General features: G+C 49.2%; 1 non-coding gene across 1 annotated transcript; it reads left to right on the top strand.

The window, feature by feature from the left end:
• The first annotated feature begins 14892 nt into the window (after window positions 1–14892).
• Trnav-cac (transfer RNA valine (anticodon CAC)) lies at window positions 14893–14965 on the top strand. The gene has a single exon. It is a non-coding gene; the product is annotated as a tRNA-Val (tRNA).
• The last annotated feature ends 811 nt before the right edge of the window (window positions 14966–15776 follow it).

Below are 15776 nucleotides of genomic sequence, written 5' to 3' on the forward strand. Positions count from 1 at the left end.
ACTCCCTCCCTCTAGTCCCTCCCTCTACTGACAATCTGCCTCATTCCCCTGCTCCCAGGGTGCAGGCCCCCTGAAATCTCCATGCTAGGGGGTCTCTGGGCTCACTGTCCAGCCAGTCTGGCCATGCAGCTCTGGCTTAGATTGCTGAGGGACATCTGGCCATCTTGCCAACATCCCAGACATCAGGGTAAGTCAGGAATGGGTCTGAAGGTTTCCTCTTCCCCTCCTAGAGCGAAGAGTTTCCTCTCTGCCACCATTAGCCATTGCCCCAGATGGGGACCAAGAAGAGGCAGAGAGTGCTTCAGAGGACGGGAGAGGGCAAAGGTCTCTCCCTACACCTCCTAGTAGAAAAGATGGAGGAAATTCCCTACATGCAAAGGAGGCTAAAAATAGACACAGAGACCCCACCCCCAGCTTGGCTTTGTCCTGCCCAGCCCTGAAATAACAGCACAGACTCCATTCCCTGAAACAGGCAGGGCCAAACTAGCTGCCTGGAATTGGGAGAGCCTAGTGCAGTCACCTGTAATCCCAGCGATTTGGGAGGCTGAGGCAGGAGGATGGCAAGTTCAAAGCCAGCCTCAGTAATTTAGCAAGATCCTGTCTCAAAATAAAAATTAAGAATAAAAAAGGACTGAGGATGTAGCTCAGTGACAAAAATTCCTCTGGATTCAATCCCTGACACCAAAAACAAACAAACAAACAAACAAAACAAAACACAAAGATCTTGGGAGAGACTTGACCTACAGATGAATAGAAAAATGTCCAGTCACAGGCAAAATTCCTCCACCTCTAGCTTTCTTTGACTGTGTGGTCAAGTCTCTCCCTTTCTCTCTCCTGGCTTCTCCCACCCACTACCCCCTTGTTGCTGGGGACGGAACCCAGGGCCCCATGCCTGAAAGGAAGTATTCAACCATCGAGTTGCACTCCCAGCCCTTGCCCCCATTCTGAATTTTCCTGGATTCATTCTTTTTCTCTCCTGTCTAAACCAGCATAAAAGTCCTATGGGTCTGCAGGCCTCACCTACAGACTCGTATATTGTCTTGCCTAGGTTTGGGTCTTTTGATGTCAGAGGCCAAGAGAGAGTCCTTTGCGGAAGCTCCCGCACAGCCCTTCATGAGAACAGACTACAAGGGCCAAGGTACTTTGTTCACCCCCGTCTCCCCAATGTCCAGCTTACTGTCTGGCACAACTGGCACAAAGCGTGCACTTCGTACACATTAGTTGTTTTTGTTCTTAGCAAAATTCTACCTGAAGGTGTGGCAGGCTTCTGTCAAGGCCATGTCCAGGGCTCAGGACTGCATAGCCTGAGCTCCCTGCATCTGGAGGTCTTCAGAGCCGTGTGGATTTCCCCTGATCCCTCCAGGGTTACCATGAAACAGACCACAGGGTCCCCATGTCCTTCTATCAAGGTCCTCCAGCACACAGCACTCCAGTGCTTATGAACCAACATTTCCCCTTGGTTCTGCCAGCACTTGACAGGACCTAGGCAGGAAGGTCAGAGGGCTATATAAGCACTCCCAGTTTTCCTCTGGGCATGCTCTGTCTACCATAGCCAGCTGGAAACATCCACCCAAGAAGTCCCCCAGGGCAGATCCATGGGCCAACACCTGTCTGAGCAAGAGGTCCTTGCCAACAACAATGAGTTCTGAGCCATCCTCCGGATGGGCCCTGGGACCCATCTATAAATGGAGCTTTGCTAGGGGAGTTCCTGATTCCTATGAAACCCAGCCTTCCCAGAGGAACCTCTATGGAATGGTTGATGCCCCATTGATATTGTTTGTTTATTGATTGATTGATTGATTGCAAAGAATAAAGTGAAATTAGAAATCTTCTAGACCACTGCTGGCCTAATAATTCATAGGAAGCCATCACTGGGCATTGGAGAGACACACTCAGGTCTATTGCAATATCCTGGACAGCTTCCCTTTTGCCTATTTTTGATCCAGGAGATGAAGGAGAATGGACATGGTGGTGACCTTGGCAGAGGCAGGAAGAAACAGGGCTAAGGGTGGTTAGGTTTTCAACTGTCTCAGGTGCATACTGTCTCCGGTGTATTTGTACCTGTCTCTGTGCTCAGTATGCATCCGTGAGCATCTCCCTCCATGTTAGGATTACAGAGCTCTCCACATGCAGCTATATAAAGAGATTGCTATTTCTTTCTGGAATGGCTGGGGCAGGGGTGTGGTCCAACAGATGGCTAGCAGGTTACAGGTGTGTCTGGCTGAAAAAGGTACTTGGCCCAGGCCTCCTGATTGGCTCTCAGTGAGTCATGGCAGTTGGGTTCCTGGAGCAGAGCTAATTGGCTGTCATGGAGTCGGGTTCATGCCCTGCCTTATCTTTAGGGCCTTCTCCTGCTGGCCCAGACGGACAATGTTCCTGGGATTGGCAATGACGCTTGCAGGCTGCTGACTCCGGGTCAGTGGGACGTGCCCTTTGGGTCTTTTTCCCAGCAGTGTGTGGGTTCACCTTGACCTCTCCACGCCCTGGCTCCTCAGCCCTCCAGCAGTACCTGATGGATGACACCCCCCAAGGGAGTGATTGGAGGGGATGGCTGGCTGTGACCTGGCAAAGAACGACCTGCATAAACTGACTGGCAACATCAAAGAGAGTGTTTGAGGGTAAACATTCTAGAAACTAACTGTAGACCCTGGGAAGGGCCTCCAAGGAGATGGGCAGGGGATGTTACCATGGCAACTTAGAGAGAAGGAAAAAGATAGGTGGAAGGGGTCCCCACCATGGCTTTTCAGACCCCATGGGTTTCTGAGCATGCAGACCATGGGAAAGGTCCTGCCTCCCAGTCACATGTACCCACAGAGTTTTTCACTTTTCCTAGGCCTGCACAGGTGTGACTTCATGCCTTCCAGATGGGCGGGACCCAGAAGACTATCTCTGTCTTTGTGATGGGCAAAGCAAAGCCTCTTTGAGGGCGGGTACCTGCTGCCCAAGGTCACAAGGCAGAGACTAGCAGGCAGCAGGAGTCCAGTGGACCTGGGGACATGCGCCTCTGCTGCACTTGGCAAAGCTCTCTGCCTGACCCCTGGAAGAGCTGAAGCCCTCAGCCTCCCTTAGTGTTCCAGGAACCGCCCAGCCCGGGGCTTGGAAGTAGCTGCCACAATAATCTTGGCTCAGGCCTGCACTTCTGAGAAGCTCCCAGACTTCAGTACACAAACAACCTCACACTTCCCATCCTCCTCCTGTGTGTCTGTCCACCTGAGCAGGCACAATTTCTGAGACTGGGCAGTGGGTGGGGGGCAGTTAGGCTGCGGAGGCCTTGGCAGGCACTCTGCCAGCTCCCTGCGGCTTTCAGGCCGTTGGCACCCTGAACTCCCAGCTCCTGCCTGTCCAGGTTGGCACAGTCGCCATCCAGGGTGCCTTGGCAGAATGCCAGAGGGAATTTTCCACCTGCCTGGCTTTGTTGTCTGCTCTGTGCTCTGGAACCGGGGCTGGAAGGGGCAGGTCCTCCTGGGTATCTGGAAGGGAGCTCCTGGGTTGTTTGGGGCCCCCTCAGACAGGAGCTGCCAGCCCTTCCCTTCTTCCAGGGGCCTACAGGTTCTCTTTTCCTCCCTGAGGGAGATACAGGAGCTGGTGGGAGATGTGGAAAAGGTGGACTCTGGGCTGGTGAAGCCCACCCAGGTGACCAGAGTACCAGGGTTAGAAGGAGCCTAGATTCATCCAGTTGAGCCCCTTCCTCGTACAGATGGGTAGACTGAGGCACCCGGAGGAGCCAATGGACAAAGGAGGTAGTAGTTAAGCCAGGACTCAAAGTCAGGTTTCTAGAATCAGAGAGTCCAGTGTCTTCACTGAACCTTTTAGTCTTCTTCCCCAGAGTTCTCCTCTCCCCTGACCTCTCTCCTCCACCCCAGGTTGCATTTGGTGTAGGGGCAAAAGGTGTGACACCTCTCCTTACCTATCATACGGGTCACAGCCACAGGCCTGCAACAAAAGACAGGTTAACAAGAGCAAAGCATAACAAATGTGCTTAATCGAAGTTTTACATGTTCGGAGCTTTCAGAGAGGGAGACCCAGAGACCCAGGGAAAACTGTCTTCAAGCTTAGTTTTGATGGAGAATGGACAGCTGTGTGGAAATGTGTTTGGACAAAGGGCAAGATCTTCATCTAAGGGACTGAGGGGCACCCAGCAAGGCCTGTCTGTTCAGATTCCTCCGGGCCTCTCTGCGAGCCTTCTTCCCTCCTGGACATAGGGAAGGGTCTCTGGGAATGAGGGTTTTCAAGGGAGAAAGGAGAAGAGTTCCAGGTTTTAGGGCTTGCTTTGTTGTTGCAATCCTGGCAATTAAACCCAGGACCTTGCGCATGCTCAGGAAGCACTCACCACCCAGCTGTATCCCCGCCCTTTTTTAAAATTTTATTTTGTGGCAGGGACCTCTCTAAGTTGCCCAGCTGTCCTCAAACTTGAGATCCTTCTGCCTCAGCCTTCCAAGTCTCTGGGACTACAGGTGTGTGTGTCACAGCCCAGCTGGAATTCTGGTCTCTCTGACTCACTTTGGGGAGAAGGTGGGGCAGGGGGGTGGACGCAGGACAGGAGAAAGTCTTGCTTCGGAGACCCCCTAGTCTCCAGTTTGGAGGACTCAGCTCACCCCATGCTTTGGGGTATCATTGCTAAGCCCTATTGCAGGGCTGCTGGCTTCCAGCCCGGGTCCCTTTTACACACCTCATCACTTGGCACCAGGTGTATGGGGGCTTGGCCTGCCCTCCACCACTCCTTAGTGTAAGCAGCAGCCTGGTAGCGCCTGCCACCTTCAGTGAACTGCTCTCCTGGCTGAGCTCTATGGGGTGGCCCTGGGGGCGGGGGACAAGGCTGCTCTAAAAGCGAATGAAGAGTGAACCCAGAGGTGACCCAGGGAGACAAGAGGGAGGCCGGGAAGACAACAGAGGCATATGGCTGAGGACTTGGGTGGACGGAATGGCCAGAGCCTACTTAGAGAGGCTTCTTCATGCCCCCACCAGCACTTCACCTCGCTGGGGACCTCCAAAACCTCCTCTGGCCCTGAGCCACCCGTCAGGGTTGGGGCCAGCAGTGCCCCATCATCCCCAGGCCCAGAGCCTCTCTCTCTCTCCCCCCTGCGGTGAGGTGGCTCAGTTGCACCTGCTCCCTTCCCGAGTAAACAGCAAATGGGAGGCCCAGGGCTGGCGGAGCGAGGCTGAAACTGGGCGCTGGAGCTGGCTGAGTCACCACTGTGCTCTGCAACCAGGGACCAGAGAAAGAGTGCAGGCTGCGGGAGGACAGATGATCGCCACAACAGGACAGACTCAGGCCTTGTACTCTCCTCCCGAAAGGGAATCCTGAAAGGGTCATTTGGAAATTTCTCCAAACCTTTTTGTTTTATTACATTAGAAAGCTATGCCTAAGAGATGGCCCAGAGAGGACAAGTGACTTGTCTAGAGACACACAGAAAGTTAGTGGTTTCAGGTCTCCTGAACTAGCCATGGGTTCAAATCCCAGATTCAGAAATAGAACTCCCAGCAGGCTCCCTGCCTCCCTGGATCCACCACCTCCTGGGAAAAGGATTCAAGAGATCTGTAATTGAAATCATTGCTAAAATGCACTCGATCCCCCCACCCCCGCTTCTTCAAGGAGAAGGAGGCCTCCTGCAGCCCCTCTGCTGAGGTCAGCGGGGTGTCAGCGATCCCCGGAAGCTCTGCCCAGCGATTTGACGTCACGGGGCAGGACCTGCTCGGCAGCGAAGAGCCCCGCCCAGGAGAGGCGGGGGGAGGGAGCGGGTCTGGGCTGCGCTGCTGAGCCTCACGACCCAGCCGAGCCGAGCCGGCCGCGGCCTTGACCGAAACTCCCCAGGCGGCTCTGCTGCCCACCTCCCACTCAGAAACCCGGGGTGCCTGGAGCTCCTGCCCTGGGCGACTGAGTCAGCGGGCCTCGGGGCCAGGTAGTGAATAACAGCAGCCAGGCCTTCCCCAGACACGTAGGACTGCGGTTAACAGGGTGGAATTCGGAGAATTCACAGTATCGGTCACCTAACCAAGCTCTGAGGGCTCCTCACCGGTCAGCTGCGAGACCAGGGCAGCTCCCTGACCTCAGTGAGCCTCTTCTGTAATCAAGGGGAAAATACCTATCACACTGGATGGCTGTCACGATTCAATGAAATGACCTGGATGTCCCTCGGGCTCAATGCCTGACAAGCAGAAATATGGGCTCAAGTTGGTTGTGAGTGTGTGTGTGTGTGTGTGTGTGTGTGTGTGCGCGCGCGCGCGCGGCTAAGGTTCAGACTCAGGACTGTCCCCCGCTAGGCATGTGCTCTACCACTGAGCTACATCCTCAGCGCTTGGCCTCCATTTTGCTAGCTAAAATAAAACTATTTTTTTTTTTTTTTACATTTGAATCAGACGGGATATAATTTCTCATTTTTTCTGAGTGTACAGGTTGCAGAATCATATTGGTCATGCAGTCACATATATACACACAGTAATAATGTCTATTTCATTCTACTGTCCTTCCTTTCCCCCCATCCCCTCCCCTTAAAATAAAACTATTGCTGGGCTATAGCTCAGTAGTTCTGTGCTTGCCTAGCGTTTGCAAGATCCTGGGTTCAATTCCTGACACTGCCAAAATTAATAAAATAATATAATATATATAACACATACATATATACATCTCTAGTATTAATAATAATAAACCAAAGTTCTAAAACTTGCATTTACATCATGGAAAAATAATGTCGAATTTTTTTTAGGAGAGTCATTTATTCAACAAGCTGTGTGTGTATGTGGGGGTGGGGGGGTGCTGGGTATTGAACCTAGGGGCATTCTACTGCTGAACTGTGTACCCATCCATTTTTAGTTTGAGATAGGGTCTCACTAAACTGCTAACCCTGGCCTCAAACTTGCTATCCTCCAAGCTGGGCAGGGTGGTGCACACTTGTAATCCCAGCAGCTCAGGAGGCTGAAACAGGAAGATCACAAGTTCAAAGCCAGCCTCAGCAACAGCAAGGCTCGAAGCCTCAGTGAGACCCTGTCTCTAAATAAAATACAAAACAGGGCTGGGGATGTGGCTCAGTGGTTGAGTGCCCCTGAGTTCAATCCCTGGTACCTCCTCCCCCACAAATAAAACAAACAATTTTCCATCCTCCTGCCTCAGCCTCCTAGTAGCTGGGATTACAGGTGTGCCACTGCCTTCGGCCTAAGCCTCTTCTTTACTGAGTCCAACTCAGGCTTCATCTTCCCTGAGGCTGACCCACACCAGCACCCCTCTCATAAACTTTCTTCTTGCAGTTTATCACAATGTCTATCCTTGGGTTCTGAACATTCCTTTTATGGGGGGAAATGGGGAACTGGGGATTGAAGCCGGGGGTACTTTACCACTGAGCCACATCCTCAGCCCTTTGTATTTTTCATTTTGAGACAGGTCTCTCTAAATTACTTAGGGTCTCGCTAAATTGCTGTGGTTGGCCTTGAACTTGTGATCCTCCTGCTTTAGTCTCTCAGTTACTGGGATTACAGGCAGGCAGCACCCAAACCAGCCAGCATAGTTTTTCTGTGATGGATGTCTCCTCCCTTAGACTGTAAGGAAGGCTAGGTCAGGGACCCAGCAGAGTCCCAGCAGAGGTGGGAGTAACAGTGGTGGAATGAACACACGGAAGGAACAGGCTCTCGGGAAGCAGATGTCTCTGGGGGTCCTGTGCCCAGGAAAGGGCCTGGTTGATTGCACATCCCAACGTGCCTGGGACAGCAGTGGTTTACTCTGTGTCCTTTCAGGACTTTTTTTTTTTTTTTTTTTTTTGGTACCAGGGATTGAACCCAAGGGCCCTTCATCACTGAACCACATCCTCTGCCCTTTTTTTAAATATTTTATTTAGAGACAGGGTCTCGCTAAGTTGCTTAAGGCCTCACTAAATTGCTGAGTTAAACTCGAGATCCTCCTGCTTCAGCCTCCCAAGCCCCTGAGATTACAGGCCTGTGCCATTAAGCTGGGCTCATGATTGTTCAGTGTTCCCTCTCACTCTCCAAAGTGTCCAGGTTTTTGTTTGTTGCTGTTTATTTGCTGCCCTGCCCCACCCCAGCACTGAACTCAGGGGCACTCTGCCACTTAGCTTCATCCATTTTATTTTATATTTTGAGAAAGGGCTGATCTGGAACTTGTGATCCTCTTGCCTCAGTCCCCCAAGAGGCTTCGGTGATAGGCGTGCATCACAGCCCCCACTTTGAATGATAAATACTACAATCACCCTCTGCTGAAGAGCACAACCAGGAAGCCCAGTTTTGGTAACCGAAGGTTTCTTTTTGGTCTTCTTGGTTATTTCCTTGTGTTCTCCATTTGTTCCTTCCCTCAGCTGTGTGATGGGAGTTTTTGTTTTGTATGTTTTTGTTTTAGGTACTGGGGATTGAACCTCTGGGCTCTTTGCCACTGAGCCACATCCCCAGCTCTTTGTGTGTTTTATTTAGAGACAGGGTCTCCCTGAGTTGCTTAGGTCCTCACTAAGTTGCTGAGGCTGGCCTCGAACTCTCCATCCCTCTCGATCCCTCCTGCTTCAAACTCCTGAGCTGCTAGGATTACAGGGGTGCACCACCACACCCGGCTGCCAGCCCCTTTTATTTCTTGAAACACACCTGGAGTGCCATGGGAGAGTGATGGAGTACTCTGTTATAAGTCTGGGCTCTACGGGGGGGGGGGGGGGGTGGACAGGTAATGATACCATACTGAGGCAGCCAGGTCTGGCAGTACAATCTGACATGAGAAATGCCCCTCCCAAGAGACTTGGGGACTTCTGGAACTGTTGCACTGAAGGAGCCCAAAGGAGAAGGCACTAAAGATACAAGAATTCAGTCTGCAGGGGCAGCAAATAAAGAGGAAATTCCTGCACAATCAAGTTCTTTAGATTTCTAGACTCCCAAGGCTCAGCAGGGACCGCCCAAGGCTGAAGTGCATGACCCACAGTACCCAGGGTAAAGGGATGCAGACCCAAGAATCCTCCCAGTACACACAAATGTGATCACTTAGCCACCAAGGCCTCCCAGAGCCATGCACTAGCTCAGAGAGTCCCCCAGGAGGCCCAGCTCTCCCAGCTGTGCTTCTCTGTAGTGAGGGGGGGAGGGTAACACGGGGAGAAAGAAGGAGAGAAATCTGACCACCAAACCACAGAAGCTCATCAAGAAGTCTGGAAGAGACCTTGAGGGGGCCTCTGGCCAGCACCTGGCTCAACTTATTCAGCAAACATTCATTAAGACTTGCAGGGTGCGGGGCACTGGGCTAGGCCCTGGAGATACAGGGCCTGGTGGAAGCCAGAGGCTCCAGGAGGAGGCCAAGAAACCGTCTGAGCTGGTGGTGCCTGGCTGGGATGCTGGGATGGAGGGAGGCCAGCAGCACTGCAGGAGCCAAGGAGGTGCCCAAACCCAGACAAGGTGGGCCCCTCCCCCCCCCCCCCCCCCCCCCCCGCAGAGACACAACCTCTGACCTCAAGCCTGGAGAAGAGCAGAGTCAGCCAGGCCAAGAGGAGGAGGCAGTTAGGTGTGGGGAGGAGGAACAGTGTTTGAGGCACGGAGCATGTATGCTAGGGAGGACAGGAGAGCGACTGTTTGTAGAACCCTGTGTATTTTGGTAGGCCTTGAGGAGAATTATCCAGGGGCTGGGGCATAGCTCAGTGGTAGAGCAAAGCCCTGGGCTCCATCCCCAGCAGGGGGCGGGGGATTCTGTAAAACTTGGAATGAGGTCAACAAAGGACTCTTATCTTTCAGAATCATCCTAGAGCATTAACTAGCTGAGCTTCCCAAGTGGCTCCACTAACTTTATATATGGTCTCTTGTACCCTTTGTTGAAACTTTACACCTATTAATGTATTAAATAAAGCTTTGGCTGGAAGAAGAGGGGTGGTAAGCAGTGGTAGAGCGCTTGCCCAGGATGTGTGAGGCCCTGGGTTCCTTCTCCAGCAAATAAAAAATAAATAAATAAACAAACAAATAAGTCTTTACTATATACTTACTATTTATATATTACTATTTAACTTTGTGGAATTACACTTTAGCAAAATGCATATGAAGTCATGGAGGAAAAGGCGGACTTAGTAGATATGTTAGAGGGAAATCTATATGTTTGACTTTATTAGACACCAACTAAGTATATTATAGTGTTTTGGGGGGATGCTGGGGATTGAACCTTTGCCTATGCCAGGCCAACTCTCTACCAATTGAGCTACACCCCCAGTTCCATCTTCTGTAGTTGCTTATAAATACACCCTTACATACAGTCTAGCAATGCCATTCCTAGCAACTGCCCAAGAGAAATAAAAGCAGATACACACACAAAGACATTTATAGGAATTCACTGCAGTCTCCTTCAAACTCGCCTAGTTTGGAATCAACCCCAATGTCCATCAATCATTGAATGCATGAGTGTGTTATCACACAGCGGAACACTCCTAAGCAATAATAAGAAATATTATTGGTTTATAGAACTTATTGGGGGTTCTGGGAGTATAGCTTAGTGGCAGGGACGAGCCCTGGGTTCCATCCCCAAAATTGCAAACAAACAGCAAAAAAAAAAAAAAAAAATCCATAATGGGTAGATTTTAGAAATCTACTGGTGAAAGCAACTAGTCAAAAATGAGTCCCGATTGTATAATTCCATTTGCAGTCTAGAAAAAGCTACCAAATATTGACAGAAAGAAGACCCAAGGTTGTCTGGGGCTGGAAGTAGAAAAAGATTGATTTCAAAGGGGCCAGAGGGAAATTGGGGGTTTAACAGAAGTGCTCCAGATTTGATTATAGTGTGGAGTTCGGGTTGCACCCATGTGCCGGAGCCTACTGAAACGCACACTTACAACGAGTGAATTTTATTTCAGGGAAATGATGTCTCCGTGAAGTTGCTTCAAAAGGTGGGCGTGGAGAAGGGATGGAAAGGTGTCTGAGTTGGGAGCCCGCAGGTGGGAGGGTTGGCTGGGAGGTGGGTGGAGCCCACAGGTGTCTGCAGGTGAGAGAGGCTTTGTCTAGACAGGCGGGTCGGCTCTGCAGGGAGGACGGAGGGCGCTCTGCCTAGGGTTGCTGGCTCCCATCTCCTGTCTCCTGTTTCAAAAAGAGGACCAGCCAGGCCTCCAAAGCCTGGTTTCTTATCTCTACTCTGTCATTTGCCACTCGTGGGCAACTCTCATAAGCATGGCTATTATCCCCTTCCCTGCCCACCCTCACAAGGTGGAAGGCAACTGTGAAAATGAAATCAGGAAATGTATCTGAAAGCGCCTGACAGCAGGCATCCTACATGGGTAAGATGCAGGGTGACTCCAGCACGGTGCAGCTTCTTGTTATGAACCCCTTGAGGACAGGGGTTCATATAAATACACCCTTCCCATACAATCTAGCAATGCCATTCCTAGCATCTGCCCAAGAGAGATAAAAGCAGATACGCACACAAAGACTTGTATAGGAATTCATTGCAGTCTTCTTCAAACTCGCCAAAGTTTGGAAATCAACGCCAATGTCCATCAATCATTGAATGCATGAGTGTGTTATCACACAGCGGAACACACAGTAGACACATCTGTGTCTACTTCTATTACTTCTGTATTCCAAAAGTCCCTTAGAATGTGGAGTATCCCTTGCCATTGCTTAGGGGTCTTGGTCTCTCCCAGTCTAGGCAAGCGCTCTACTCCAGAGCTACACCCCTAGCTTCCTAGGCTCTTTTTGTTTGTTGGTTGATTGGTTTTTTTGTTTTTGTTTTTGTTTGTTTGTTTGTTTGTTGTTTTTTGGCGGCAGGAGATACCAGGGACTGAACTCAGGGGCACTCCACCACTGAGCCACATCCCCAGCCCTATTTTGTATTCTATTTAGAGACAGGGTCTCACTGAGTTGCTTAGCACCTCACTTTTGCTGAAGCTGGATTTGAACTTGTGATCTTCCTGCCTCAGCCTCCCAAGCCTCTGGGATTACAGGCATGTGCCACCACACCCGGCTTCCAGGGCTCTTTTTGATGATATTTTCTGTTGCTCAGGACCATCAGCATGTGCTGCTGCTGCTGCCACCAATGATGATGATGCTAGCTAAGATTTATACCTATGTATTTATGCCCGTTTATGCTAACCCATAAATGCCCATTTATTGGGCATTTACTATGTGCCAGACTCTCTTCTATCTGTTTCCTATATGGCAACTCATTTAATCCTTGCCAACCTTTCATGATACCATTACACCCACCCTGTTTCACATATGGGGTAATTAGGGATCAGAGATTACAAATGTGTCCAAAGTCCTATAAACTATAAGGAGCAAAACCCAGATTCAAACACCTAAGGGCTAAGGATCTACTCTCCTTCCTTCTTTCCATTTTGTGTTGTTGGGGATAAAACTTAGGACTTCACATTAGCTAGGCAAGCGCTCTACATTGAGCCACAGCCCAGCCTGGGCTTATCATCTTAATCACTGGTCTATTCATGAATGGTTCTGCAATTATTTTAATCTAAGGCCACCTTATACTCATAAAAATTATTTAATATTATTATTATATTCACAAGCATCATCATTATTAGTGGTAGTAATAGTAGTATTGGAGATTGAACTGAGGGTCCTTAACCACAGAACTATACCCCCAGCTCTTTTTATTTTTTAATTTGAGACAGAGTCTTGCTAACTTGCTTAAGGCCTCACTAAATTGCTGAGGCTCACCTCAAACTTTTGATCCTCCTGCCTCAGCCTCCTGAGTCTCTGGAATTATAGGCATGCACTACCACACCAGACATGTTCATAAAAATTATTGAAGATTCCAAAGATTTTTAGTTTATAGGGGTTATATCCATTGCCGTTTATCAAATGAGAAAACTGAAAATTTTTGAAATTTATCTCTATCTATCTATCTCTGTGTGTGTGTGTGTGTGTGTGTGTGTGAGAGAGAGAGAGAGAGAGAGAGAGAGAGAGGGAGAGAGAGACTAGGAATTGAACCCAGAGGCACTTTACCATTGAGCTACATCCCCAGTCCTTTTTTAATTTTTTTTTTTTTTAATTTTAAAACAGGGACTTACTAAGATGCTTAGGGCATTGCTAAGTTGCTGAGGCTGGTCTCAAACTTGAAATCTTCCTGCCTCAGCCTCCCAAATCGCTGGGATTACATACATGCACCACCATGTCCGATAAAATATCTATTTAAAATTAATGATAGAAGCTGGTGCTTGTGATGGCAGAAGTCTGTAACCCCAGCTACTCTGGAAGCTGAGACAGGAGAATCACAAGTTTAAGGCCAGCACTTTAGTGAGATGCTGTCTCAAAGTAAAAAAAAAAAAAAAAAAAGGCTGGGGTGTAGCTTAGTGCTAGAGTAATTATACAACATGCACAAAGCCCTGGGTTCAATCCCAGTACCATAAAAAATAAACCAGCGGGCTGGGGATGTGGCTCAAGTGGTAGTGCACTCGCCTGGCATGCGTGCGGCCCGGGTTCCATCCTCAGCACCACATATAAACAAAGATGTTGTGTCTGCCGAAAACTAAAAAATAAATATTAAAAATTCTCTCTCTCTCTCTTTAAAAAAAAATAAAAATAAATAAAAAAATAAACCAGCCAGGCGCAGTGGCGCACACCTGTAATCTCAGGGACTCTGGAGGCTGAGGCAGGAGGATTATGAGTTCAAAGCCAGCCTTAGGAACTTAGCGAAGTGCTAAGCAACCCAGTGAGACTTCATCTCTAAAGAAATACAAAATAAGGGTGGGGGTGTGGCTCAGTGGTAGAGCGCCCCTGGGTTTAATCCCCAGTCCAAAAATAAACAAATAAATTAAAAAACAAGTGACAGGGTATTTCTTAGGGAAAATAAAATACAGAAAGTATTCATAGAATGAGTGGATGCAGTATAGTGGAAGGAAGATCTTGGGAGTTGAAGTCAAAGAGCAAAAATAGTTTACTCCTGGACATTGAAGTTGTTGGGGCTCAGAAAATGATACCCCCAAGTAGGTGCCTTGGTACTCTGAGTACTTTGAACTAAGGATTGGAAGGTCTCAGAAGCAGCCTTAAAATCAAATTCTTTCTTTGACCTTCTCTTTCCCTCCTGTCTCTCACCCACTTTGCCCCCCAAGTGAATCAGATAAAACAGAATTCCTCTTCCCCAAGGCAAGTCACAGCACCCAGAACCCAATCCCCCAAAGCAAGTCATGAAACCGAGACCCGTCACTCTCTCCCTTGAAGACCCTCCTTCCCAGGGACCCTGCCCCATGCCCAGGGGGGAAGAAGGCTACACAGAGAGGCCAGAGGAATCTGAACAGACAGGCCTTGCAGGGATGGACAGGCCTCAGTCCCTTAGACTTAGATCATGCCCTCTGTCCAAACACATTTCCACCCAGCTGTCCAATCCCCATTGAAACCAAGCCCAAAGACGGTTTTCCCTGGGCCTTTGGGTCTTCCATTCTGAAAGCTCCATACACGTAAAACTTCAATTAAACCCATTTGTTAGGCTGTGCTCTTGTTCATCTGCCTCTTGTTACAGGGGAGTAGACACTGACACATATCATACCCTTCCATGCCTACAAAGTCACTCCGACTTCTGGTAGGATGAGAAGACGACTCCAACCCAGGTCTCCACATCCATTAGGAATCAGGGTAAATAGCCAGCAAGGGTTGAGGGATCAAGTGACATGAATATGCAAGGACCCCGCCCCTGGGCTGAGGGAAAAGGGCAGTGCAGCTGGAGGTGCTTCTGGGAAGCAAGGTTCTCAGGGGAACCAGGGGCCCTGCCAAAGCTGGAGCCTGGAAAAGTCCACGGGGGATGAAGCAAGAATGTGGAGAGTTCTCAGATCTCAGGATTTTATTTATTCCAGCTGGGCATGGTGGTGCACACCTGCAATCTCAGCTACTCCTGAGGCTGAGGCAGGAGGATCTCAAGTTTGAGGCCAGCCTGGGCAACTAAGGAGACAGACCTTATCTTTAAAAAAAATACATAAATAAAAATTAAAAAGGGCTGGGGATCTAGCTCAGTTGGTAGAGTGTTTGCCTCACAAGCACAAAGCCCTGGGTTCAATCCCCAGCACCACCAAAAAAAAAAAAAAAAAAAAAAATAGCAGGGTTGGGCGCTGAAGATGTAACTCAGTGTAGAGTACTCGCCTAGCATGTGCAAGACCCTAGGTTTGATCCCTAGTACTCCCCCCACATACACAATATTTTTCTTTCTTTTCTTTTCCTGAGGATACTCCTGGGCTCAAGTGATCTACTTGCATTGTTTTCTGTAGTAGCCAGGACTACAAGTGGAAGCCACTGTGCCTGGCTCTTGGATAGAGAATTTTTGATGGCAAAAATGAAAAGTTTTGGAAGAGAGGGAAGCCCTGGACTGTTCGGTCTGTTGAGAGGATGCTCAGAACAGCAAAGGGAGGAGTATGTGTAGAACTGGTATTTTAGGTGGCAATTGGCTTTACTGATGAAGATGCAGGGCTTGATGGCTCTGTGGCCTCCCCAGAGAGGTCAGAATCCATACAATGCTAACATTAACAGTAGGGCTAATCGACTACTGGGGAAGAAGTCGGCCCCATCAGGAATGATGGTCTTTATTATTTTTTTTATTATTTATTTATGGTATTGGGGATTGAACCCAGGGCTGCTCTACCATTGAGCTACATAGTCAGCCCTTTTTATTTTTAAATAATTTGAGACAGGGTGTCGCCAAATTGCTGAGACTGGTCATGAACTTGCAATCCTCTGCCGAAGGCTCAAGTTCAAGCATGGGCCACAGCACCTGGCAGGACTGAAGATCTTTAAAGGAATCCTAAACCAAGTAAGAAAGTTACTTGACCTCTCTGGGATTCAGTTTCCTTATTTATAAACAGAGCACAAGAAATACTTAACTTATTGGG

This window comes from Marmota flaviventris, chromosome 12, assembly GCF_047511675.1.
Source record: "Marmota flaviventris isolate mMarFla1 chromosome 12, mMarFla1.hap1, whole genome shotgun sequence".
Taxonomy (NCBI): domain Eukaryota; kingdom Metazoa; phylum Chordata; class Mammalia; order Rodentia; family Sciuridae; genus Marmota; species Marmota flaviventris.